Below are 24869 nucleotides of genomic sequence, written 5' to 3' on the forward strand. Positions count from 1 at the left end.
GGTTTCACCTGAAGAGAAATGCTATTGTCGATTGCTAGAGATACACTCCCGTGACAAAACCGTAAGACATCCATAACTTCGCCGAATACGCGTTGTCCAGCCATTTTGTACACCAAATTAACTCTTTCGCGGATCTTATTCACCCTTCCGCGAATCAAATTCACCCCTTCGCAGATCAAATTCGCCCTTTCGCAGCACAAATTTTCTACAAATTTGTTTCCTCAACCCCTTTGCACTACGACTTATAAAACTTCTTTATCGTTCGTAATGTTCTAGAGAAGAAAAGATTGGTTATGTTTATTATATGCATGTATATTTCACACGTTGAATATTTCAATTACTTGTAACAGTATGAAAAATAGTGCATGGAGAGAGGATTTCTTTCAATGGAATGGCCCGTACTTCCAAATTCATTAACAATCCGTCAAGTTCGCGTGTGCAGCGTTCTTAAGAAGTAGAATGGGTTCGGTCATGAACAGGCGCGCGTGTCAGAGCTAAACAAAAGTTAGGGGTGGTTAAAACCTGCTTATTGACTATCCCCGGTCCCGTTGTCAATCTTTAACCGATGCAAACACAATTTCATATTCAACAACGGGATACTAAGTCGCGGGGAATCCTCTTTGGCCGGGTCCTCGGCGGGTCTCCGGCAACAGCCGAATGAATAGTTAAAAGCAATAAATAATTAGCCGATCGCAATCCAGACGATGAAATCGATAAGCCTGAGACGGAAGTTGGTTCGATCCCTAAACACCCGAACGGGGGGAGGGAGGGGGGAGGGTAGGGGTGGCCTTAATCACGACGAAGTAGGTTTCCCAATAATGAAATATCGAAGACGACGGAGCAAAAGGAGACCGTCAACGTGGCTGGGGAGGATAGATTCTCTGATAATGAAATATCAGAGCGATAGAAATCCCGGAAAGACAGAGAGGGAGGATTGGCAAGGGTGAATGGAGGCTGGAAGACTCCGGGAGTGGTGCAATTCGGTTTCTTCGAGGCTCGTATTCATCCGAGTTTCTGAACTAGCAGCGACTAGGGCGTCGCTTAGCAGACAAGCTTGCTGGTAACGCTGCCAGTGGCGTCGATGCTGATGCTACCAGTTGGGTGCTGCTTCGGCTCCGGGGCAATTAGCGGAACCAGTTAATTACGTCGTTAATGAATAGGCCGATCAACGGCCGCCGAAAGAGGAGGGTACCAGCGGACGACCGGCAAAGAGGACCCAGGAAACAGGGAGAAAGGATCGTGTTTTCCGTGAGAGAGTTGAAGTGACGTCATACAATGACGCCGCGCCGCCTGTGTATAGTGTAGTATAGCATGGCCGTCGATAGGGGTAGCGGTAACGATCGCGGCGATGCGGTTCCCGCCGACGACAACGACAACGACAACGACAACGATGGCTAGATTAATGACAGGTCCGTGGTCCATCGGGGAACAGTGATTCTGACGTGAGCCGGTGTGACGCGGTGACGAATCGTTCGGAGACACGATCGTCCTCCAGCACCTTCACCGATGGAAACGAATTGCCACCCCTCGCCTAGTTTAGACTGATAGCCTAACCGGCATGGCGCGTCCGGCTCGATCACCGCCGCGAAATTCCTTCTTCCGCCAAGCCGTAAAACACCGGCGACTTTGACAGGACGCGTATATATGTACATGTACACGCGAAGAATGGAACGCCCGGCGAGATCTCCTCGAGAGTTTATATCAGCTGTTAGAAGTTTACCCGGCACGTTTCAGGTTTATAAGAGCGGCTCAGCGCCGCCACCGCCGGGCGAAAAGATGCCACCATAAAATTCTACTCGGCGAAATTACGGAGATGCTCGGCGCGGTGCGGGTGAAGGTACGACCGGTACACCGTGGGCCGTTTTTATGAAATGGGTCGAACACATTCGAAAATTTTCCTGAATCAAGTTAAAGCTGGGCTGCTCTTTACTTTACCGGACTCAAAATTTGTGCCTTTCTCCTGTAAATTATAATATAAGTATTTGGTATGTAATCCAGTAGATTTGTATCCTGAAGTTTGGATCCTGTAGGATCAATGGTTCAGGAGTTATGCTTGCTTAAAGTTGTGTATTTTTCAGTGTTTTTGACAGGTAAGGGCGCCACCAGAGAACTATATGTATAGTCACAAAACTATATAAAGTTTTGTTGTAAACATTTCTGTGTAATCGTGGTCCAAAGTCAAATGGTCACTCTGGAATTGTCGCTTATTCGACACCGGCGAATCTGTCTCTTTGAAAAAGTATCACGTTTATCGGTCGATCGTACGTTTGTTATATCGTGTTGTTATTATTATTGCTGGCATTATTATCAGTTCATCGAAAAAAAAAGACGGGGGAGGAAAAGTTGAATTGGCGGTTCAGCTCCGCGTGAATTATTGGTAAAAATAAACGAGCGATTTCACGATGTAATCAGCGCGAATTCGGCTGTGAAGTGCCGCGTAAAATTTCTCGTTCCTGCGTAACGGTAACAGGAAATGAACGGAAATTGTAATTAAGTGTTAATGAATCGTTAGAACCGGAATATTAAGCCCGGATAAGGTGTCGAGCTTCGTGGTCGAACATTTGTTGGATGCGTTGCGAATACAACGCGTCAGCGTTATAGGGAGAAATGTATAGTCGATTGTTGCATATTAAATACCACATATATGCTTACAGCGTAATCAAAAATCGATCGAAATACTTTCACTTCGACGGTAAGATTTATACGTAGATAAAATTGCAACTGTTTTCATTGAAAATTTGAACACACTTGTGACCTTTTAGTAGACAGATACAGTGGGTGTGAAAAGTTTTCGTATGCCCTTTAAAATAGAATAACTTTTTCATAATTGTGTGTACCAAACAACCTGATTTTTTATAATCAATTAGAAGCATTGTCGTGAAGCAAATAATTATAATTAACAAGGTTACATGCAAAGATAAAGAAGGCATTATTCAAAATATTTTTATTTGAGCTCTTAAAGAAAATTTAAAATATATGTTTTGTAGATCTATAGTAGTTACACATATGCTGACAATTTCATCGAAATCGATTAACTTACACACGAGCTACAAGCGGTTAAAAATGGTGAAAATCGTAGTTTTACACGATTTTTTATCAGTTTCTGCTTAAAATTCACAGAATCGGACATCTTTCGATGCGTATGTAGGGCATACGAATACTTTTTACACTCACTGTAGATAGATAGTACAATATAGTACAGATAGATAGTAGAATTTAAATTATTTACAATTTCATACTTATACACCACCTGTTATTTTCGACCCTAAGCTCTCTATGTATAATGAAAAAGTTGTTTGATAAAACGTTTTCCGTCATAAGGACGTTCTCGAAAGCTGATATAACGAAAACACTGTGAGACTCTTTGATAAAAGTTTTAATATGAAAACTAACTAGAACATGTGAAGCACTCTCTCCCTCTCTCTATCCCGCGCGCTTGCGCGCGTTCTCTCTCTCGGTCTTCTCATTCACTCTTTCCTCCACAAAGTGCTCGCACTCTATGTCAGTTTCGACCTAATTACACAATTCGAAAAGTTAATACAGATATTCTAATGACGAACGCCCCGAATTTCCTCGCGAGTCTAATCCAATTACAGATAAAAATCCCATTAGTATTATTATACGAGCTGTTATCCGGCGTTCTCATCGCGGTCTGCGTTCATTATATTTATATCTGCGCGAAAAATCTCCTTTCGATTGTAACGATCGTGTCATTTAATATTACCGGCCCACCTACCGCAGTGGGGACGTGTCCGATTTCTGGAGACTTTAACGATATTTTCGAATAATTAAAAATAATTGGGGAGCTGTCCGAAATGTCGAGGCTAAACTTTTGGTCGTGTACGCTTATGCGCTTTAGCGGTATGTACAAATTCATTCGAATTTATTTCTTTTTAATAAAAGTAGTCACTGCTTTTTCACGGTGGTATTTGTGTGTATTGATTCGTTATCAGTAAACTACGGTTTATACAGGGTGAAGATTATAAAGTCGTTACTGAACAACTTTCATCTGAAACATTTTTGCGTATAATCAATATTTTTGGAGATATTCGTCTGTAACGCTTTATAATTTCCATCCTGTATAATTTCGAATCACCCTGTCCCTAGTTCGAAACTGTAATGAACTTGTTACGAGGCGGTGCCACGAGCGTGTGGCCGGCGAGGTTTGTTTGTAGGGAAAATGCTAGTCAATTTGTTAGTGAGTGTGCACGGACGCACCTGACGCGAAGTCAGGGAGCCGTTGGGATATCGAGAGAGAGAGTTCGTGAACGAACCTGAAGCGAAATCGGGAAGCCGCCAGGAGAAGTAGACGGGAGCCTGACGCGAAGTCAGTCACCTGCTGGGAGGTTTGCGGAGAAACGTGGGCGAACGCGATGCGAAATCGAGGAGCTTCCAAGGAGGTTGAATAACGTACGAACGACCCTGATGCGAAATCAGGGGGCTTTAGGAGACGGTCGAATCTGACGCGAAATCAGGGAGTCGTATAGGCTGTTTTGGATTCTTGTATCGCGTGAACGTGTTCGATGGGAGATCAGGCAGTCACAGGGAAATGTAGGTTACCTCGAAGCCGCGTAACTTAAATATTACAGTGGATCAGAGAAGTTTTGACACGCATATTTTGCAGTAAGGTCAATGTACCCACTGTCAGCCGTGTCTAGGGTTGCCAGATCTTCTATATTTGATTTGAGTTTTCTATATTTGAACTTGATCTCCTATATCATATTTGAATAAAAAATCATCTTTGCTTCAATAAAAAAGTTTAACGATAAAAGTAGAACGGTAACCTATGACAATTTTATCTTTTTATAATTCTTGCCAATGATAGTTTCTATGCATTAGGGATTTCAGTACACGTTTCGCAACTTTCATTATGTTCGTTAGTGTGTGCTGTTCCCATTTATTCTCAAGAGAGCAATTTGTCCAACAATTATTGGAAAACGCAGAATTCAAAGATATGTAATAATTACATGACATGCCACAAAGCACGTATTCTCCAGAAGTTACGGCACTGAACAGGTCGGTACACTGGAATTCAGAGATAACCGCTCGTCCTATCCCAGCCCCATGCACTATACTTATGTGGGAGTGCGTGCTTTCTGCCATAACCCGCCCTAAAAGCATTTTAATTGGCGTTAAGATATTCCCGCTTTTGACTTTACTGATCCAAAGGGAATTTCGAGGGAGACGTCAAATTTCCTTAGCAAAATTTTCGTTGTCAAAAGGAACAGTAGTTAAAATACACTCTCGAAACCGTAATTTTGAACAACCTTTTGCTATAGTCTAAACGCAGAAAATATACAGGACAAATACACAGAAAATATACAGGAACAACATTAGATTTGTTATACGTGTATCTATTAAACGTATATCTATTAATCTATCGCTCCTGGAAGCGATGAACAACAATCTGATCAACTGAGGATGACTTAATAATCTATTATTAATCTACTATAATGTTAAATATTACACGAATAAATATTGCCAAAATTCTTTCTTATAATTAGTGCCCAAGTACATATGTGTTGAAATGGAGAAAAGAATGCTTGCTATACAGGGTGACTCACTTAAGTGTTTTTTGTGCTTTCTGCATATTTTACGTGCATGAAGATCCGCAGTCTAATTATAAGAAAAAGTTGTTGAGAATAGTAATTTTGACAGCATGTTTCAGGGCCATTGACAGCGGCGATTGGCTAAACTCCTAAATAATTACCAAAGGGACACATACAAGACGTTGATAAACAGTGAAGATCGTATCAATTAAGCCACACTCGTTGTCAGTTCGATCGGACACGGTCCCTGACCTGTCGGAGACGCGTGCGATTGACCGTGTCAATCAGAAGTGTCTCACAGTCAGCGTACTGTCACTCTAGGACACTCTCATCAAATCAGTTACGCGGTTGGGACAGTGATACGGTTAGTAGGAATGACTCTACAGTCTACAGTCTACAGTCTACACGTTCAGTTTACAATGTTGTTTAGGACGTTGCTAGACCACTATACAGAAAAGTATTTTTAAAACTATTGTACACAACGCAGCTTAAATCCACTCAACTTCATATTTTTTCAAGATGCACTTTTTATCATAACTCTTCTAGGCGAGTTGACGACGTCATCACTTCTAATGAAATTAAATTATAATTTAAATTAAGAAGTTGTGCATGCAGCGTTAGAATAGCAGTTATGTATATTGAGATTGTGAAGATGCATTTATGGGGAATTATTCAATAAGTTATTTCTTTTGAAGAAATTTTTGTACCATTTCGAATTGTATTTTTCATTTTTCGTATTTCCGTTCTGTCTAGAAGTAATAGGACTCCCGAAGAAAGAGCTTCTATGGGAATGTGTATGTACCATTCATTTCATGCTGTTAAAATGGAACTTTATTCCGAGACAATAGAGTTCTTTCCTTTCATGAAACGTTGGACTACAATATACCTTCAAAAAAATTTCGATTTGTAGACCTTAATTTTAAACTGGGAACGTAGAAACAGTTTCAATGAAACGTACAGAAATGTTTCACCGTGGAATTCCTCAATTTCGCGAATGTTACAATGGACGAAATGTAGGGAACGTGTGTTGGGAAATTACCGTTGACCATTGTGAAACATGAGCAAAGAGTTGTACGAGGAATAGAAATAATTGCGTAGTATTGTTCCGAGTATTATTAAGTCAACATTAACTGTGTCATTTTCATTAATAATTTGTTTTAAAATGTGAGCCGTTGTATAAGTACATTATTTTTGAGTTATTTTAAGAATTGTGTGCTATCTTTTTAATGCGTCGATTTTTCGTTTAATGTTACATCTGTTCCATTACAATTGATTCTTCTCGTAATAAATGCATAGAAACGTATTGAAATAATTTTTCATTCGTATCACCCAGTATCCAGGTGACAAACAATGTAATATACTACTTGAAGAGCTAAAAAACCATTTATCTCTATAATGTGCTATCTTTTTTGTCGTGGAGTGTAATTGCAGAAGGTTCTTCGGGAAGAACGCGCAAATTTAGCGGTGAATTTTCCAAGCCGAGTAACAAAACTATGGCCTCGCATAAACGTTCTCGCAGTCTGTTGATATAATCTTATCGCGTTTCCCTTGTCTCTTGACCAGATCCTGTCGTCTGGTTCATATATACCAGACTGGCGTCATGTCGTGCAAATTAACGCTAATAGCTGCACGACTATCTCGTCCGCCTCTCTTTCCCGAGGTTTCACATTCTCAGCTGTTCGTTCGTTCTTGCTATGTAAATGTACCGTGATTAGCAATTAGCTGTAACAAGCCTACATCCTCCCTCATATACATATATCTCATGACGCATCGTGCTGCTTATCCTCGGTATTACGAATTTTAAATGATTCCTGCCTGAATGTAATCCATACAAGATCTCGACGAAGGGACGCGTGCTGCGAGATCTACGATAATTGTGGATTAAATTCACTTGCCGCCATGAGAGAATTCAGTGATCTTGCCGGCACACTAACGAAGAATTCCAGCGTTGCCGCGGGAAAATGAGAATGCTGATTTTTGCTCCTTCCTCAAATACAGGGTGTCCCAAAAATGTTGTCCCGGAAAGAGCTAATTCCTGAGGTCATTTGGAACAACTTTTTCTTTTGCGAAAATGTCCACCGAGGCTTCGTTAAGGAGTTATGTATTAGCAAAATAACCCGGACCAATTCGAGCGCGCGGCTGCAGCAAACGGATTCCATTTCAGCGCGAGCCGAGCCTTTTTCGCAAACGAAAAAGTTACTTCAAATGACCTGAGCAAAATTTGTACCGAACAGACAAACAGACAAGAAAGAGAGCCACTAAAAACTTTAACAAATTGTAAAATTTTATATTCTTGAGTTAGTTAAATATCTAAGGAACAATCTACCAATTAGAAAGTTTTCTCATTCATGTATCCGTAAAGCACTTTAATTTGTTGAGAGGTAATCAATTTTTGTTTTATGGCTATTATGTATATAATTATAGCTATAATTTTAGTTCTATTTCAATTTTAGGTTCAAATATAGTTCTCGCCAATGCGTGGAGGTATCATATATTACGCACGGCATCATATGTGTTTTGTATAGAGCAACAATGGGTTAGGAATATACGGTTTCTGTCACTCTCGGACGGAACAGTTGCGGGGCGAAACAAACTTTGACATTTGACAACTGTATGGACTCCAGTGGGTAAACAGATTTAATATGCAACCATTTGTGCAAGAGTTTTTCCCGCACGCATTCATGCAAATTGATACGCCAGTGGCCTCGTTTTAAACAGGGCTGTCAGACGCACCGGCATTGATGTATTTTTAGCTATTTATAATTTAATAGTTGGTTGTGCTTTATTTTACAGTGTATTAATAATATATTATAACATAAATTCTTCGACATTTTTCTTCATTTAAGCGAATTCTCAATGCAACAAGATTTTAAAAGTAGATGCATTAATTGCTGATGATTTCGAAATGCATTTGCACTGTATTCTTAACATTTTTTTTTTTTAATGAATATTATTTCGACGAATGTCTTCGATTTTATTTAGATGCGAATAAATTGTACTTAAAATATTGTACAATACGTACCAGGGACCAAAAATAACAGTTATAATAAAAAACGTCAGGTCGTTTGGTACAATTATAAAAAAGTTTTTCTATTTTAAAGGGCGTACGAATACTTTTTACGCTCACTGTATGTCAATTTGTAAGCGTAAAATATGGAATATTTGCAACTTTTTAACACGCAGACAAGACAGTAAATTCACAAAATTTCTGCCCGTGATCTAATCGATGATGTACGTCGTCCAATTATGATGTTTCAAGCCAGGTTTATCTTTCGATCAAAAAACATGAACAGCTATCGTGATGAAGCATAGTTCTCGCTACAGCGTGATTACTAGTTCGAACGTGTCGAATGAAGAACAACAGGATATGAGATTGTCAACTTTGAATGGAAATTGTTGAAATATTTGAGAACGCGAGCAGCCAATAAAAACCGTTATATTCTCCAATCGACAGTCTATTTGTGTTGTTTTCTATCTTGCTACGTATAACGGGTGCAATGTGAAACGTTCGTATGGTTTTGTGTCGATCTACTATTTCTAATTATCCTCCACTGTTTGCTCAATAGCCATTTTTCAATATCGGATCACTTATATGCTTGTGCGATTTGCTAGGTTCCGTTCATTTTAATGTTTCTTTTGCCATAGTAACCGAGTGTTTGCAAATGCCAAACTTGACTATTTCTACCGAATGAACAAGACCCACTGAAATCTTGCATAGACTGTGTCAACAGTTTAGAGGTGAAATGTTGTGAGAGACGCAAGCGTTAACTAAGCAGAAATCGTTTAATAGGACACAGTGGCGGACCGTTAAGTTTGCGTAAATGTCGAAATCACTCTGCGACCTCGCGTGATACACGATATCAGTACTTCATCATAGAAATGTGACAAAAACGTAAAATAATAAAGCCATTGTATAATAATATTGATCGAAATGAACAAATGAATAGCGTGTATTTTCTTTTCTTCTCCGGGTACAAGAGCACCCTTAAAAGGTTCAGCTCTGGGCGTTAATCACGCGTGCTGGTGGTACATTAACACCCGAGACCTCCGAACACGTTCCCATCGGCCGCAGAAAACACGCGAGCGACGGTCGCCTAACCGCAACCCCATTCGTCGAGGCTCCGTTCGACAATGCATTTTTCACGGGGAACAACGCGACTGTGTTTCGAGTTCCTGAATAAGTGAACACATTAAAGCCAGCGCAGCGGTGGTACGTCAACCATCGATTCCCGGCGTCGATATATTTTTCCTCGCGAAAGTTTGGAATTCGGGTGGGGCGGTGCGCGGGTTGGCGAGCCGCAGGGTAATATCTAAGAAATTGCTGACATTTTCATCGGCATTCCTGGTAGCGGGAGCACGGCTAAGGGGGTACGTGTGCACCTATTGGAATGCGTGCAAATGGCAGCGAGAGAGAGAGAGAGGGTGATCCTGACCGTGTTGGTAGGGTCGCAGTAACAAAAATGGACGCTAGTTGGGAAAGAATTCAGGTCAATGAGAAAGTTGCGCCGCGTCGTCGTCGCTCCGCCACGCCGATTGAAACTCCCTTGCTTTTAGATCGCGAATTGTGCATCGCTGGAAATTGCTTGCCACCGGCAAGGCATTTCGATGAAGGTAATCGCCACTTGACGATACTCGAACGCGCTTCCCCCTTTTCTCTCTCTCTCTCTCTATCTGTGTCTCCTCTCTACCTATCCCTAGCGCAACCGATACCATCGCCCATCCTCCCCACCCGCGCACTCCGCGTCCGCCTCTTAAATCCTTTTTGTTCTCCACCGGATCGAGGAAAGAACGCTTCCTCGCCTCGGTTTGATAACTGGAAGACGATTCTCTTCTGGCGGAAAATTTAATCCCCTCGGCCGTCTTATGGCTGTTTACGTCAATAACGAGCGGTTTTATGTCTCTATCGGCCCCGTCTTCTTTACCACCGACACACTATTAACTCGCACGTAACGTGATTTTATTTCGACGAGCCTGCGATAATAGGAGCCCGGTTGGCAATGGCTCGAACTTCCCGGAAGATGTATGCCGGCCGATTAAATTTGACGGCTGGACTTTATTGCTTCCTCGAGCCCAGCAATTGGCACTGTTCGCCGGTACATGGTGATGATATTCGAACGATCACTTTCGAGCCACTTCCGAGCAATTATGTTTACGATTGCGTTTTATACTCGGAAAAGATTCGACACGGTCCCCGCTCTTTGCTAAAGGGGTCGTGAATGCTTGATCGTGAATAGGCCCCTTAAGTGTACACTAGGGTGGACCTTATTTTTTATTTATAAAATTTTGAGCATGCCGTCCCCTAAAATTGTTCCACATTTCATGAAAAAATTATACATCTAAAATTTTAGATATATCGGGCGTTAGCACATTGAAAATGCGAAGTTTTGAAATAGATATCACTACACGTTAAGTGTCAAGAGTACACAGAAAATTCAATATAAATATGTCACACCTCCAAAAAAATATACAATTCCTTACATCCATTCGAGTACAAGTTTACTTTTTATGAATTAAGATTTCACGTTAATTGGCCTGTCTAATTACGGTCCGCGTAATCACAGAAAGCCTAAATAAACTCAAACTTGTTAATCTCGTTAGGTTTAATAGATATTTGATTAAAATGTAATGATTAATCAACTATCCGTTGATGGTAAAAAAAGCTACAAAATGGAGGTGAAAATCTTGCGAATGAAGCACGCGAATGACCGTCGAATATGTGTGGTTAACAACAGTTGTCTTTTTTGCCAAAATTTTGTAACGACGACTAACTCTAATTATAGCAAAGAAATTAGCTATTGCATAATTAATTTCATTCGACCTCTGAATAATCTCTACGAATGCTTCTACAACAAATATATGTTCCATTTCTAAATAAAATTGACGAAAATTTTTCAATTGAAGAAAAGAAACTTTTGCCCAGGATAGAACGACGTGTCCGATTGCAGAAAAAGGAAATACCGAATTCATTTTCCGGTTCTCGGTTCCTCGACGAGATGGCCGTTTCAGAAATTGCTCCGCGATTTAATTCAATCGATCCCTACGCGGGCACCGGTGCAGCTGTTAATTACAGGTAATTAAATAAGTCGACCGGCGAGCAATTTTTACATCGATGCGGATCTTTCGAGCTCTCAGGACCTCGCTAGATTATCCGATAAATCATTAGTGCCCCTTGCGTAAAAACTTTAATCACCTCTGTGGCCTGTGCAGCCGATCTATCCTGTGGAATAGAACGAGATTGGCTGGCTTGAGTCAATATTCTTCCATAGAAACTTGTTGATTTTACGGTTACTAGGGACTACTGAAAGGTACCTTCGAACAAACCGAAAATATTGGGTTGGTGCACATGAAACAATAGTAACTTTAAATTAACACGTTACCGACCGATAATTATGAATTAATTAATTATTGCATATATATGAAAAATCTGTAGTTCATGGCTAAACACTTTTCAACCCTCCGAGGGGTAAACTTTACTTTACCGGACCCAAAGTCTGTCACTTTCTCCTATAAATGATGATGTAAATATTCAAATAGCGCATATTGTCCACCACAATTTTTGGTTTATTTAAATTACTTGTTCTTCATTTGTACACGTAAAGCCGCCACTTCGCTGTCGCGATGTGTATTTTTACTAATTGTGTACATTTCACATTTTACTCGTATGAGCTCAATTATTTTATCATCGTGGAATATGAAGTATGTGATCAGTAAACTGGATCGAACATATTTACTCGCCGTTACAAATTCTGCATAAAATTGAATTGCCGTTTATTGTATGTTCATTGCACATATGTATGTCTTTGGCAAGCAATGAACGCTCGGCCTATGTTTATTATTGCCAACGTAAATATAACAACTTGAATGCTCGTATTTGTACATCTGGAGTATTTTTTTGATTGCTTCTATGGTATACTTGTCGGTTTCATCGATTTCAAAATGTGTTAAACGTTAACTATTTATGTTTGAAGTGGTCTGTTGAAGCAGATGCACTTCAAAAGTTAATTTTATCAATGTCGAACCGAATTTTTAATGTTATTCTTAAGTGTCCGCATTCGGTCCCGACTTTTTCCAGGGCGGTGGAGAAATGCTGTTGCGCACACCCCCCTACGATGAAATTTGGGGGTAGTGTGGAACTCGGCTGCCCCCAGATGAAATTTGGGGGAAATTTAGGGACTATATCCCTAACCATACCCACTAAAACCCCATCGCCCAAGGGTTGTGAAACCCTTTTCCCTCTTCTAACTATGCGGAAAAGTACAATGGAGCTGAATATAGAAAAGGGCAGCATGTAAACACAGATCGCGCTGTCCTTCCTTGCGTCCGAAAAAAATTCAGAACTTTTGTAATTGGATTAGTAGTAGTTCACACCAATATACTCGAGCCGAGATCAGATTACTTCGTGGCCCCTGCGGCGGCGCGGCGTTGCCCCTCAGTGGAGGGGGTAGGCATTTGACAAATTCTGGGTAGGCGGTCGCTGAGAAATAACGCGACTTTACTGTACATGGTTACCGCACATTGTGGACGCCGCTATCATATAAACTTTCATACTTTATTCCACTTTCTCCAGGCGCGAGAAGGTGGGAGAAGCGTACTTCGGGACATTTGGCCGTGACAATGCATGCGCACGGCCGCCGACGCAAGTAGAAAAGAGGTTAGAGCCATCCCCGTATGGTCAGGACATAACATTGTCCTCGTAAAGTTTACGACGCTCTTCGGTTACGTATCGTCGACAGTCTATAGTCCGCGCGTTCAAGAAAGAGACAAACGGGGTTCGAAGGGGTGGCTGGACCCGGGTGGGCAAGGCTGGATTAGGTTTATTTTATCGAGCGTGAAATACTGAACTGCAGGAGTTCGCTCGTTACGTTCCGCGACCGTGAGAAGGGCTACATTCGTTATCAACAGGATCGTTTCTGAACGGAATCGGGATTGACCGACTCGTAAATAAATTCGAGCGACGCTAGGACATTCCGAGAATTGGTTTTGCATAAGTGCCAGGATAAACTCGTCGTAATAGCGTTAACTTTGATTCTGGTGGGCTATTATGCGCGGCAATGATTTGAATGCTTTGTTTCATTACACCTGGTAATATCGGTAATAAATTGCATTTCACGACGGAACTGCGCCCTGTAGTGCTTCACTTCACTGAACCGACAACCACCATTTCATGGTAATCCGTAGGATCACCTAAAGTGATCAAAAATTTTCATTATTAGCGCACGAATGCAAATATTTTTCAAGTTTCACTTTTTCTTTGCCTCTTTTCTAAATTAATTTTCAATCTAACGACTTCCACTGACAGTGTACCGGTCCCTCCAATAATAGTGTACCAGCTCTCCCCTCTACCATAGCGGTTCCCTCACTCCTAGTGTACCGGTTCCCCCACTGTCAACTATTTTATATTGCCCCTACCGTGCTACGACAAAGAAAGTTTTAATTGGTCTACTAATAACGAAAGTAAAATTCAGGTGGTTTTTACGTTAGTTGGAGCTCCGTATATGTATGTAGAATTCGTTTGTATTTCATTTCCTTTGAGGTATTCATCGTTATTTCTCTCTTCTTGAAAATAGAAGATTTATTCAATAGAATAAATGTAGTAAAGAATACATGAGTAAGAAAAAATATGGGAAATAATAAAAGTGAAAATATACTAAACTACGATACAAAGCAAAGGGCAATTAATTGACTGTAGATTGACGAGATTCGTGTATCGACAGATGGGCGAGTGTTATTGACATTCCTAACTTTTACGTGGTTCCTCGAACGATACTTCACAAGCTTGACACTGAATTATTACATTTCGTCAATAAAGTCATCGATGAAAAAGTTGCTGAACTAATAAAAGCCTTGAACTAAAAGTATTGATTATCCCCACTATCCCCACCACGACCGTTAAAATGACAGGTTTCACATTTTTTATTCTATAATTATCGAAATGACAAAGCTGCTTCCATTACAAATTATTAAATAAATTTCTTCAATCAAGTGCATATTGTTATAAAAATTGTGAGAGATATCAACGAATTCAGTTTTACAATTTTTAGAAAACAACGTGTATCAGTCACAATTTTAATATAACCGTTTCGTGCCACTTCTCCCTCTGAGGGCGAAATCAGCCCTTGACGAAATTAAAAAAAAAAGTTGAAACGCAAGTCGAGCGGTATTATTGTGTCTACCAAACAGTGCAAAACAAAATTTTTTTTTAAATGTATTTTTCAAAAAGAGAAAAGAATTTCAATATTTTCGGTTTCGTGAAATATCTCGAGAGTAACAAATGATATTTTGAAAAAGTTTAAACGAATGTTGCCAGATATTATTGTGTTTTCCGAACCGTGTAAACAAATTTCTTTTACCATCCAACTTTCGTTTAAACTTTTTTTTCAATATAATTTGTAGTTCTCGACGTATTTCATGGAAAAGAAAATATTGAAATTCTTTCGAGGGCTGATTTCACCGCTTTAATAAAGTATGGTTGCATTAGACTAACTTACTCTGCTTGTGTGCAAAGTTTCACAATTTTGTTGAGTTTATGGGTTGGGTAACTTCCCTTGTAAGCTTCGCAGGAAAGTACCTGTTTTATATTTGCACTCTCAGTCCCGTTCCAAATACCATCATCGCGAAGATAATTGCGTTCCCGGTGTGATGATAAGAATAAGGGTTCACGCTCGATTGAGAGGAGCTTAAGCCCGGAGCGTAAGCGTTACTTGTTACATCTCGTTGAATAATAAATGACGCTTTGCATAATAAACTGCGGAGAAGTTCGGCCAGATTTCCACGGGCTCTTGATCGTATTACACTCTTCTTTGAGATGTATAAAGTGTGAGTCCATAACGCCGGCGAGCACATTAAATTTACATAAAAATTCGCCGGCCGGAGTTCAAGCAACGGGGCGAGGACGAAAAGATCGAGTAGTCGGAGTTTATCTCTTGCTTGGACTCGCAGTCGCATTCTGCCGGAGACGTAGCGTTGCTTTTCGCCTTAAACTGATCCTGGAGCAATGAGTACCTTACTCGGGCCCGTTGGAAAACGTACATCTGTCCCCGGGGACATGTAAATCCTTCTATTGTGACGGAATAGTCGGAGATAAGTTTTGTATCCTGGGCTAGCAATTTTCTTTTTCGGATGAACGTGTCTGAATATGAAAATTCGATACCCGAACGGATCAAATGAAAAATGAGTTTACTTTCTGCTGCGGGCTTCTATTATTCAATTTTTTCATCAAAGCCCGCGGATTTTGGTATGTCCACCATGGACGAAATGTAGCGTACTGCCTCCTGACTTACGAGCTTGGAACTATTTTGAGAAAAATTGAACTCCGAAAGTTTCCAGTATTGAATTTTTTTTGTCAAAGCGCCAATTTCCCAGGCGTGGTATAAGCATTTAAAGCGGAGACCCTAAATGCGAAATGGCACGGTGGCAATCGTTGGCTGCAACATTGAAACTACGGAACAAAGAATGAAAAATTGTGACGTGAAATTGTTTCAACTTTTATGCAATTCAAACTGCAGCCTGACCTCGGCCATTATCATGCAAAACCATAATCTTACTGGACAGCAATCCACGCGTCTTTTGTTTTGGCGCGTCCAGGTTTCATCAGAAAATGGCGGCGTGAATTTCAGCAGCATTATTGTGTTATACTAACAAAAACCGGATCAGGGCACGAGCCAACACGGTTGACAGCGTTATTTATTGTAGCAGTCGTTGTAAATTATTCGCCTGAGCTACCATGTGCGCGAATCTGAATGCGATTAAATTTCCGACAGCTGCACTACTATCCCAAAATATTGAAATGCGAACTACAGTCACGGAAATTTGTTGTAAATTGTAATGTACAATTTATATAAATTCTCTATAAATTTTCTGATATCACAAGATCTCCAATATTATGTAAATTCTTCCAAAGTAAATTATACAATTCTTGTGAAAAATTCTTGTGTTTCGTGAATACTCCCTCTGTCGCATAATAATACACAGTAGCAGTTGATGAATTTAATTTGTCCCATAATAATAGTAGCAAAAGAAAATAGATATAGAACGCAACATTTATTATAAAAAAACTATTGTGATTACATTAAACAATAAATTGAAAACATTACTCTTAATTTTTATTTTGAGTGTTCAGATAGAGTTTCCGGATTTTTCAATAACTTTGTGACTGCATTTTAAAGTTATAGGTAGGCTAGGTAGGAGAAAGTTATTGGCTTTCCCTATATGCGTGAGCTTAAAATTATTCGAGCTATCGTTCCTCATTGCTTTGCAGCTTAACTTGTTATTTTTTCATCTTACTTTTACAATGGGTTGATATTCCACTGAAATAAAACGATTGATTTCGATCAGCGGATGAAATTAGAAAAATCGTTATAATTCGTAAGAATTAGGTTAACCAGAAAATTGAAAGATGTGTCAAAACAAACGGCAGATGTCATGAAACATTGATTTTGATTGAAGGCTTCGCTATTTTGCGCTACAACATAACTTACAGCTGCTTTCGCCAATAATTCCCGCGTAGATATTCACTTGCTACTATTATTATGGAACAGAGGAAGTATTATTTCAGAACATGGGAGAATGCTTTTTTTAATTTTCATTTATTTTCGTTGTTGAAAACTGCTTCGTTGCGAGACTGACAATGGGACACATTGACGGACGTTATAGAGGAAAATTTAATTCTTGATCGACTTAATTCGTATGGAATTTTATTTGTAATTTTCGCTCGCGCTTTATCATTCAGAATTAATTTTTGCCCCATTCGATTTTTCATCGGATATTTTTCTACATTCTTTTGTTCAAATTTATGTCAATCATGGTAAAATTATAACAACAGTGACTGGTGCATGCCGACGGTAAATGTTAATAAATTTTAATTGAATTAAAAAATGACGCCAGAAAAGCTGCGGCCCATAGCCGAAAATTTCAAGACATGTTTGATCCTCTGAATCGGCTCAAAGGGTGGCCACTTCGAAACTTCTTAAATATATGAATACTAAAGGTCTATGTTATGGTTGTTATCATTTGGTTTTTCAAAATTGATCGATTTGACAGAATTATAATAAGAAATGTTTAACTCCGTTATTTCTTGTCACCCTGTAAATAGAAAGTGGTGCGATTCGCCCGAATCTATCCTGCCCAGAGAACGGTGGTGGTGCATCACAGAGAAGCGCCGTCGCCAGTTTCATTTGATCCTTGGTTTGAACGTCGATCGTTCCTCTTGCGTTAGCCGTAATCGCGTTAGTCTCACACCACGGGGTTTGCAAGGTCCATTGCGCGGCGACGAAACGAAGAACCTCCTCTGCGGTGGATGTTTGACGAACGTATGTTCATCGAGTTCGCATGTTCACCGTGTGCCGATGTGCGAGATATTTCCTTCTATTTCTCTTCCCCTGATCAGTTCTCGTCCTTTGTTCACCTGTCCTCTCCCTCCCTCTCTCTCTCTCTTTCTCTCTCGCTCTCCGTTTGGACGGCACAGCCGGCCTATTATGGTCAATTGCCGCGCTTCAAAGTGGCCTCTGGACCGAGCATATTTATTCAAACCACAATGCAGTATCGTTTTTATTGGCGACCATCGAGCATTCCGATCGGTCTTTCTACCAATCGCTTTGAGGTTGCGGGACTTCAGATTAAATTTCCACTCGTGCGTACACTATTCCTAAAGTCTGCTCGCTGTTGCGAGAGACCGCTAATGAATAGCACGCGTGCCTCGTTACTCGTTACTCGTTCGCGTCCAATAGGATCTTACTTGTCTCGGCCTCGTCACCGTTCGTTCGTTATTCCCTTTATTCCTTTAACGATTTATCTCTACCGAAAAATGCTTCCATCCGACCAGCAGTCATCGAGTTTCATTCTGGACACAAACAAATTGGGGCATTAATTATAGGGAATACCGTATCGTATTGTCGTGGGACCACCGTCATTCGTCACTCTCATTTGCCTCCATTTCGGGGAAAATTTCAAAGAAGCCGACCAGCTCTCCAAGCGCCCCTGGTTGCTCATAATAATGCAATTTTATGGTACGCGGGCTTTTCGTCCAGAACTCTGAAAATATCAATTTATCCTTTTCGAAATTTTGTTAAAGCACATTTATCCAAAAATATGTCTGCGAAGAATAACAAAGTTATGGATGATTAAACAACGCAGATCTCACTGTATACAGGGTGTTCCCGAAATCGAAATTATTACTTATTTATTACTGTAAACCAAATAAGAGATTTATGTCAACAGTTTGGATATATTAATAATATATTAATGTATGTATATATTATTTAATTATATATATATATATATTAAATATATTAATAAATATATATATATTAAAATATATTCCTACCGACCATCAAAAGTGACTAATGTTTATGGTGTTATAAAAATAACAAGATTAACTGTATTTATATTTTGTGCGTTTTTTACTATACATAATATATATACTGGAGTCAAAAAATGTATTCAATCGATTCCCATGAAAACACCTTTACAATCTCAATAATTGCCGAATAAAAAATTGAAAATGAGTCATTTGACCCCTTCGTGGTAGGTTTAGTGTTAAGGATAAAATTTTGGGGAGTATTTTTAAGGTATACTTTTAGAAAATACAATTAACAGAATCGATTTTTAGACTCGTCTACTACCCCCTTAATCCCGCGAACTATGCATAGGAAAATTAAGCGACTAGGATGTGATGGTATAAAGTAGCGTCTCCTCTACATGATATAAGTGCACCTTTCTGCAACTGGCCCCTTCTGCGGTTGGCGCAGTTGGTGCAGTCGTCGGCGTTCACCCCTTTCGCTCCAGTACGGTCCACCCCCTTTTTTGGCGCTGTACTACTTGCGACTAAACCGGGAAAAGGAAAAGGGGAACGTGATAGCGGAGCGACGTTATGGAATTTATGCGGAAAATAGGAATTCACGAGAGAAAAAAGTGCGAGCCCGAAGAGAGGGCGAAAGTGCGACAGGGGTTAGGTAGAAGAAAGAGATCGGCGAAAATAATGTCGCGGAGGGGAAAGAAAGGGATGTTAAATTTGGACGTCGGTTATCACGGAACCGCCTCCTCCTCCACCCTCATTTCGTTTCCGTTTCCTGCTCACCCCCTTTCTCTTCCTCTTTTTTTCGCAGGATTCTAGCTTATAGACCTTTTTCCATCGTTTAAGAGGGTACTCTGGTTTTGAGTGCCATTCTCTTTACCAATTTTTAGGAATGTTAAACCTGAAGTAGATATATTGTTTTCATTAAAGTAAAAACAATCGAAATTATATCAGTAACATATTTTTATCATAGAGTAGGATAACTCTGTGTAATATTTCACTGTGTAAAATATTCCGCTTTTCGATTATTTCAAAATTGATCGTGAGCTCAAGCAAATGTTTAGGACCCTTTATCACAAATATTCTATAAAATATCGTATCTCGGAACACGCAGTTCCAACGGAAAAGAAAAATATATAGTCTTTTAGTCGCAGTCAAAGTCGTCTTTAATCTTTTTTTAGTCGCAAAATTGTCTTTGACCTTGAATTTCAAGATCCAATTTTTTGTTGCATTGTGCTCTACGCGAAAGATTTAACACATGTTCAACAACAGTCGTGTTTTTAAAAAATGCGAAGAAAATGAATTTTTCGAGATTCTAAAACCAGAATGTTGAAGCGGTCCCGACAGTTCAAGTTGGACATAAGCAGGCTGTGAAACGCGCGCGGCTCGTTTCCTTTAGCCGGTTTAATTAAATAATTTCCGTTTAATTAATAGGGATTTCAATCGCTGGCTGGCGGTAAATGTCATTTCGGGGATCTGTTCCAGTTAATTAATTCGACAAAATTGATTTAGTGGAGACGAACTGTGCCGCCTCACATCGCGTTGTTTCGCGTTTAACAAAGCAGGTTGTTGATTTAGACCAGCAGGCTAATTATCATCGCGACCCCTTCTCCAGTAGGAGTTCTGGTGCATTATTAGTGCGCGATCGGACTGCGGTGATTCATGGGGTCTCACGTTCTCCTCGTCTTGAACCTCGCGGCACGAGCTGTATCGAAATTCGCGAAGACTCGAGACGATTGCGAATCGAAACGGACCGGAACAGAGAATTCGTTGGAAATCAATGATGGGTTGCGAAACAAATACGCGCGACTTCGCTCTAGAGAAAATAACGTTGACGATGTTCCGCGCCCCGAAGTTCGAAGTTCATAGTTGCGCGAAAACTCAAAAATTAACTGAATCCGATTTGAAACAAGTACGAGCTCGTGAAATACCGTGGACCGGGAGTTATAGTTGGTTATAAAGGACCTAACTTTAATCTAGTTCCGTGATTTACTACATTTACCTTTGCGCTCAGGCGACACAGTATGAAACTCAGTTAACACGTTCGCTCCATCATAATTTTAATTTCGCGCTGTCTTCTCGCGCGCAACATTAGTCACTCAATTTCCACGGTTAATCAGGTTTCTTATCTTCGCTGCGACGACACGCAATAGTCACTGGAACAATAAGACTGATATTCTACACTGTCCAAAGCTGAGTTGCCTGGTAAGGGGAGGGAGCACGGATTCTGGGGAAAGAATCACCTTCTCTTTGCCAGTACCGGATTAGCAGCGTTGGGCGAAACGTAATTTCAATTACAATTACAATTACTCACCAATTACTGTAATTTGAAATTCCAGATATACAATTACAATTACATGTAATAATTGTAATGTTATTTAGTATAATTGTAATTTTATTTCTGCAATTACAACATTAATTAGATACCTACTCGATGGAAATGTCTAAAAAGAACAAACAAAAAGCATATGTTAGGAAATATTTATTATTCATTAAATATATATCAATTTGTAGCTAATTATTTGATATTTCACAAAAACGATTACCATTACTTTTCAAAATGACCCTCATTTCAAAGGGAGTCGGATAATATATAACATATGCTTTTTGTTTGTTCTTTTTAGACATTTCCATTGAGTAGGTATCTAATTACTTTTTTTTAGTGCCATTTTGGCGTTAAGTATGATAATTGCAACTGCCAATCACAATTACTTGTAATTGCATTAAAGTTACTTGAAATTGCAGAAATAAGATTACAATTACATGTAAAACATAGAAAATATAAAAATTATCGAATATTGCGCATGTGATGACCGAAACAATAGAACGAAAATCCGAATGTAATCCAAGCCTGACTGTCAGTGTACGTGCGATAGTCTCTCGTGCTGCTCCGATCGTGCCGGGTTAGTGTAATATTGGTGAGGAGCTCGAGCTACTATGAATATGCATTAGTGAAACATCGGTGTGAGTCATAAATGGCTCTAGTACGGGTCTCCGAGCTTTGGTGGTCGGAAGGTTAATGAGTGCAATACTACAGCTGCAGTAGTGTTCATATATATTTTCGTCTAAAATGTTCATTAGAGTAGTCCTGAACAATGGGGTTCAAAAATGTCGTTCAAGATTCTTCTCGTCTTGCTAAATTGTGACACTTGCCACGGTATTTCAAGTTCTACAAAATCTTCAGCAGATACCTTGTTATCGCAGGAACCAACATTTTGGAAATCCGTCAATTTTTTTTATCGTGCCGAAAAATACCAACAAGATCTGTAATTAGACTTTAAAATGCCATCCTATGATAGCCGTGTATAATTTGTATGCAAACGGAATAATAAATTTTCTTGGGGTTCAATTATTTCAAAATGTGGCACACATCATTCTTTGACCAGGTGTCACAATTTACTGCGATAAGACAAGCAAAAATCGAAAGTTTTTTGAAACATATGAATCACCCTCATGATCATTTTTAAACTTTATATATATATATATATATATATGATATTATGATGTATTTGGTATGTGATCCAGTAGATTTGCACCCGGAGAACCTGCAGATCGAAGTTTCGATCCTGTAGGATCAATGGTTCAGGAGTTATGGTTGCTCGAAGTTGAGCAATTTACAGTGATTCGACAGGTAAAGGCGCCGCCATATTGATTTGTAGTGACGGTCGCGCGCCCGTGCTGCCATCTAGCGGTTCTGCTCGGTAAGCGGCGCGCTTACTACCTGGCAAAAACACTGCAAATTGCTCAACTTTAAGCGCCCATAACTTCTGAACCATTGATCCGACAGGATCGAAACTTCGATCTGCAGGTTCACCGGTTGCAAATCTACTGGTCTGCATACCAAATACATAATAATTTATAGGAGAAAGGCAAAAATTTGGAGTCCGGTAAAGTAAAGAGCAGCCGTTCAGCGCGTTCAATCCGATGCCAGAAGCTGATTCCGATTTTTCTCAATTCACCGCTCGCCGATGCGTAATTTAGTATTCTTTTGCCGCCAAAACGGATGAGAAATGGGCAACGGAAGGAAGGCCGAGCCGGTTCCGAGGGGAACAAGGAGGAACGCCGACGTGATTTCGAGGAAAAGTGAAAAAGTATACGTACGAGGTAGCGAGAGGTGGAAGGATGCACCCCGGGTCTGCTACAGATTAGAGATATTTATGGTCCAGTAAATCAGATACTGTCTCCTCTTTTCCCGTGGATCCTGCGCGACGTTGATTCATCAATATAAGCTTTTTCCGGTGGAGGCCAGTGTTTCCGATATACAACGGTTCGTAAATGTAAAAAGCCTGCGCGGCGCGGCGGCCGAAGGGGTAAAGATCGACCTTGCATTGCGCCGCCGATCTCGAACGGGAGACGTCGAGTCCGTAATGCACCACCTGGCGAATTGCAGCGAATTGCAGTGAGAGCCGCATCTGGCCAGCGTTCGACGTATCACCGGATTTCGATGTTGCACGACCACACCCGGGGCAGAAACTTACGACCGAGTCGGTGTTAAGCACTACTTCGTGCCACTCTTAAATCCTGCGGTGCGTTGAAACACTTTTATTCTGTCCCCCGCGAACACGTGTTACATTTGTTGCCCGTGGAACGTTGCCCATTTTATCGCTGAAAAGGAACATTCGCTAACTGTTCTTCACCGTAACTCTCCGCGGCCTCCGGGAATATATCCGCAGATGATATTCCTGCTTTTACTTGTTTCTGATTCTTCTGTTTCAGATTGTTCAACTTGTAAAATGTTTTCATTATTGAAACGTGCATGTAGGATTTTTTTATGGTTACATACTGTGGTGATTGGTTTGCTTGAAAATTTGCAAGACAGAGTATTGAATGCCCATCACTATTAGTCGCGAGCAGGATTACCATATTCTAGTCTCGCCAGGCCCCTTACCTTTCCGCCCCTCGCCCAACTGCGCAGCGAAGCCGTGTACGCGTACCGTACGCGTCAGCGTTAGTGGGAAGAGTGAGGGAAGCAAAGGCGGGCTTCGCTCAGTGTTCCCAGACGGGTCACCTTTTTTCGCGCATGCGCATCCAAAACAGTAACGTATCTATGATGAGGCGATGACGTACCAGAGCCCTGAGGTTAAACGATTAATAATATGTTTAAGCAATTTTAACCCCCATTTTAAGCAATTAGTTCAAAATTTCTTCTGTCATAAAATTAGGGTCAGCATAGATAGAAAAATTTAAATGAAATCACGACACTAGCGACTATAAATAAAAGCGTGGAGCGCCCACGTAGATTACGTCAATATAGTTTAGCGCTCCACGCTTTTATTTTGATAGTCACTAATGTCATGGTTTTATTTAAATTTATATTAAATTTTTCTATCTATCCTGACCCTAATTTTATGGCAGAAGAAATTTTGAACTAATTACTTCAAATTCTGGGGAAAAATAATATTAATCATTTAACGAGATTCGGTATTTTATGGAGAACCAGGAAAAAAATTATTTTCTCCTTTCTAGTGCATTTTAATATAAGCGTGGTTTTCAGAAAGTCTTTTTTTGATTTAACATGCATATCCGCAGTGAATTGACCACGAACTTTTGTTACTGAAGATTCGAAGCAGTCACTTTTCAGTTGCACCAGGCGACAGCACACCTGCGGTGCTGCATCGCGAATGTAAAAATAAACATGGAATAATTATTTTCAGGGAATATAAGGAGGTGTCAGGATATCTTTTACCATTATACAGCTCCTCGCGTAAAACGTCAGAGTCGGAGTAAAATGATACAGGGATATCAAGTGTCATCTCTCAGACTCATGCTCGGCCAAAAGATGGTGGGAAATTTGCTGTGTACGTGGGGATGGGATTCCCGCATAGTGATCTACATAATACATATGGAAATGTAGCTCGGATATTCGAGGTACTTGCCGGATGGTCGTTCAATAACGTTTTGCCGACGCGGAATATTCGGTTTTTACTATTTATATTTTAGACGCGCACGCCCGCCGCGCGCGGGAAATTCGCTTTTATCTAAATTGCACGCGTGTTGTTAATCGTTAGAAGTACTCAGGACTCGGTGCT

General features: G+C 40.2%; 1 protein-coding gene and 2 long non-coding RNA genes across 8 annotated transcripts in view; 1 reads left to right on the plus strand and 2 right to left on the minus strand.

Moving 5' to 3' along the window:
- Window positions 1-24869, minus strand: part of LOC143207550 (uncharacterized) — a 165347-nt gene that overhangs the window by 66075 nt on the left and 74403 nt on the right. The gene's annotated exons all lie outside the window — the stretch shown is intronic.
- LOC143207543 (opioid-binding protein/cell adhesion molecule) overlaps window positions 1-24869 on the plus strand; it is a 374124-nt gene that overhangs the window by 51300 nt on the left and 297955 nt on the right. The gene's annotated exons all lie outside the window — the stretch shown is intronic.
- LOC143207555 (uncharacterized) lies at window positions 2031-24041 on the minus strand. Of its 2 annotated transcripts, XR_013008689.1 has the most exons (3): window positions 22942-24041; window positions 20843-20996; window positions 2031-19741 (listed from the first exon to the last, which is right to left on the minus strand). It is a non-coding gene; the product is annotated as an uncharacterized LOC143207555 (long non-coding RNA). The 2 variants fall into 2 exon arrangements; XR_013008688.1 differs by having other exon boundaries at window positions 2031-20996.

The sequence above is a fragment of the Lasioglossum baleicum genome, chromosome 3, assembly GCF_051020765.1.
Source record: "Lasioglossum baleicum chromosome 3, iyLasBale1, whole genome shotgun sequence".
Taxonomy (NCBI): Eukaryota; Metazoa; Arthropoda; class Insecta; order Hymenoptera; family Halictidae; genus Lasioglossum; species Lasioglossum baleicum.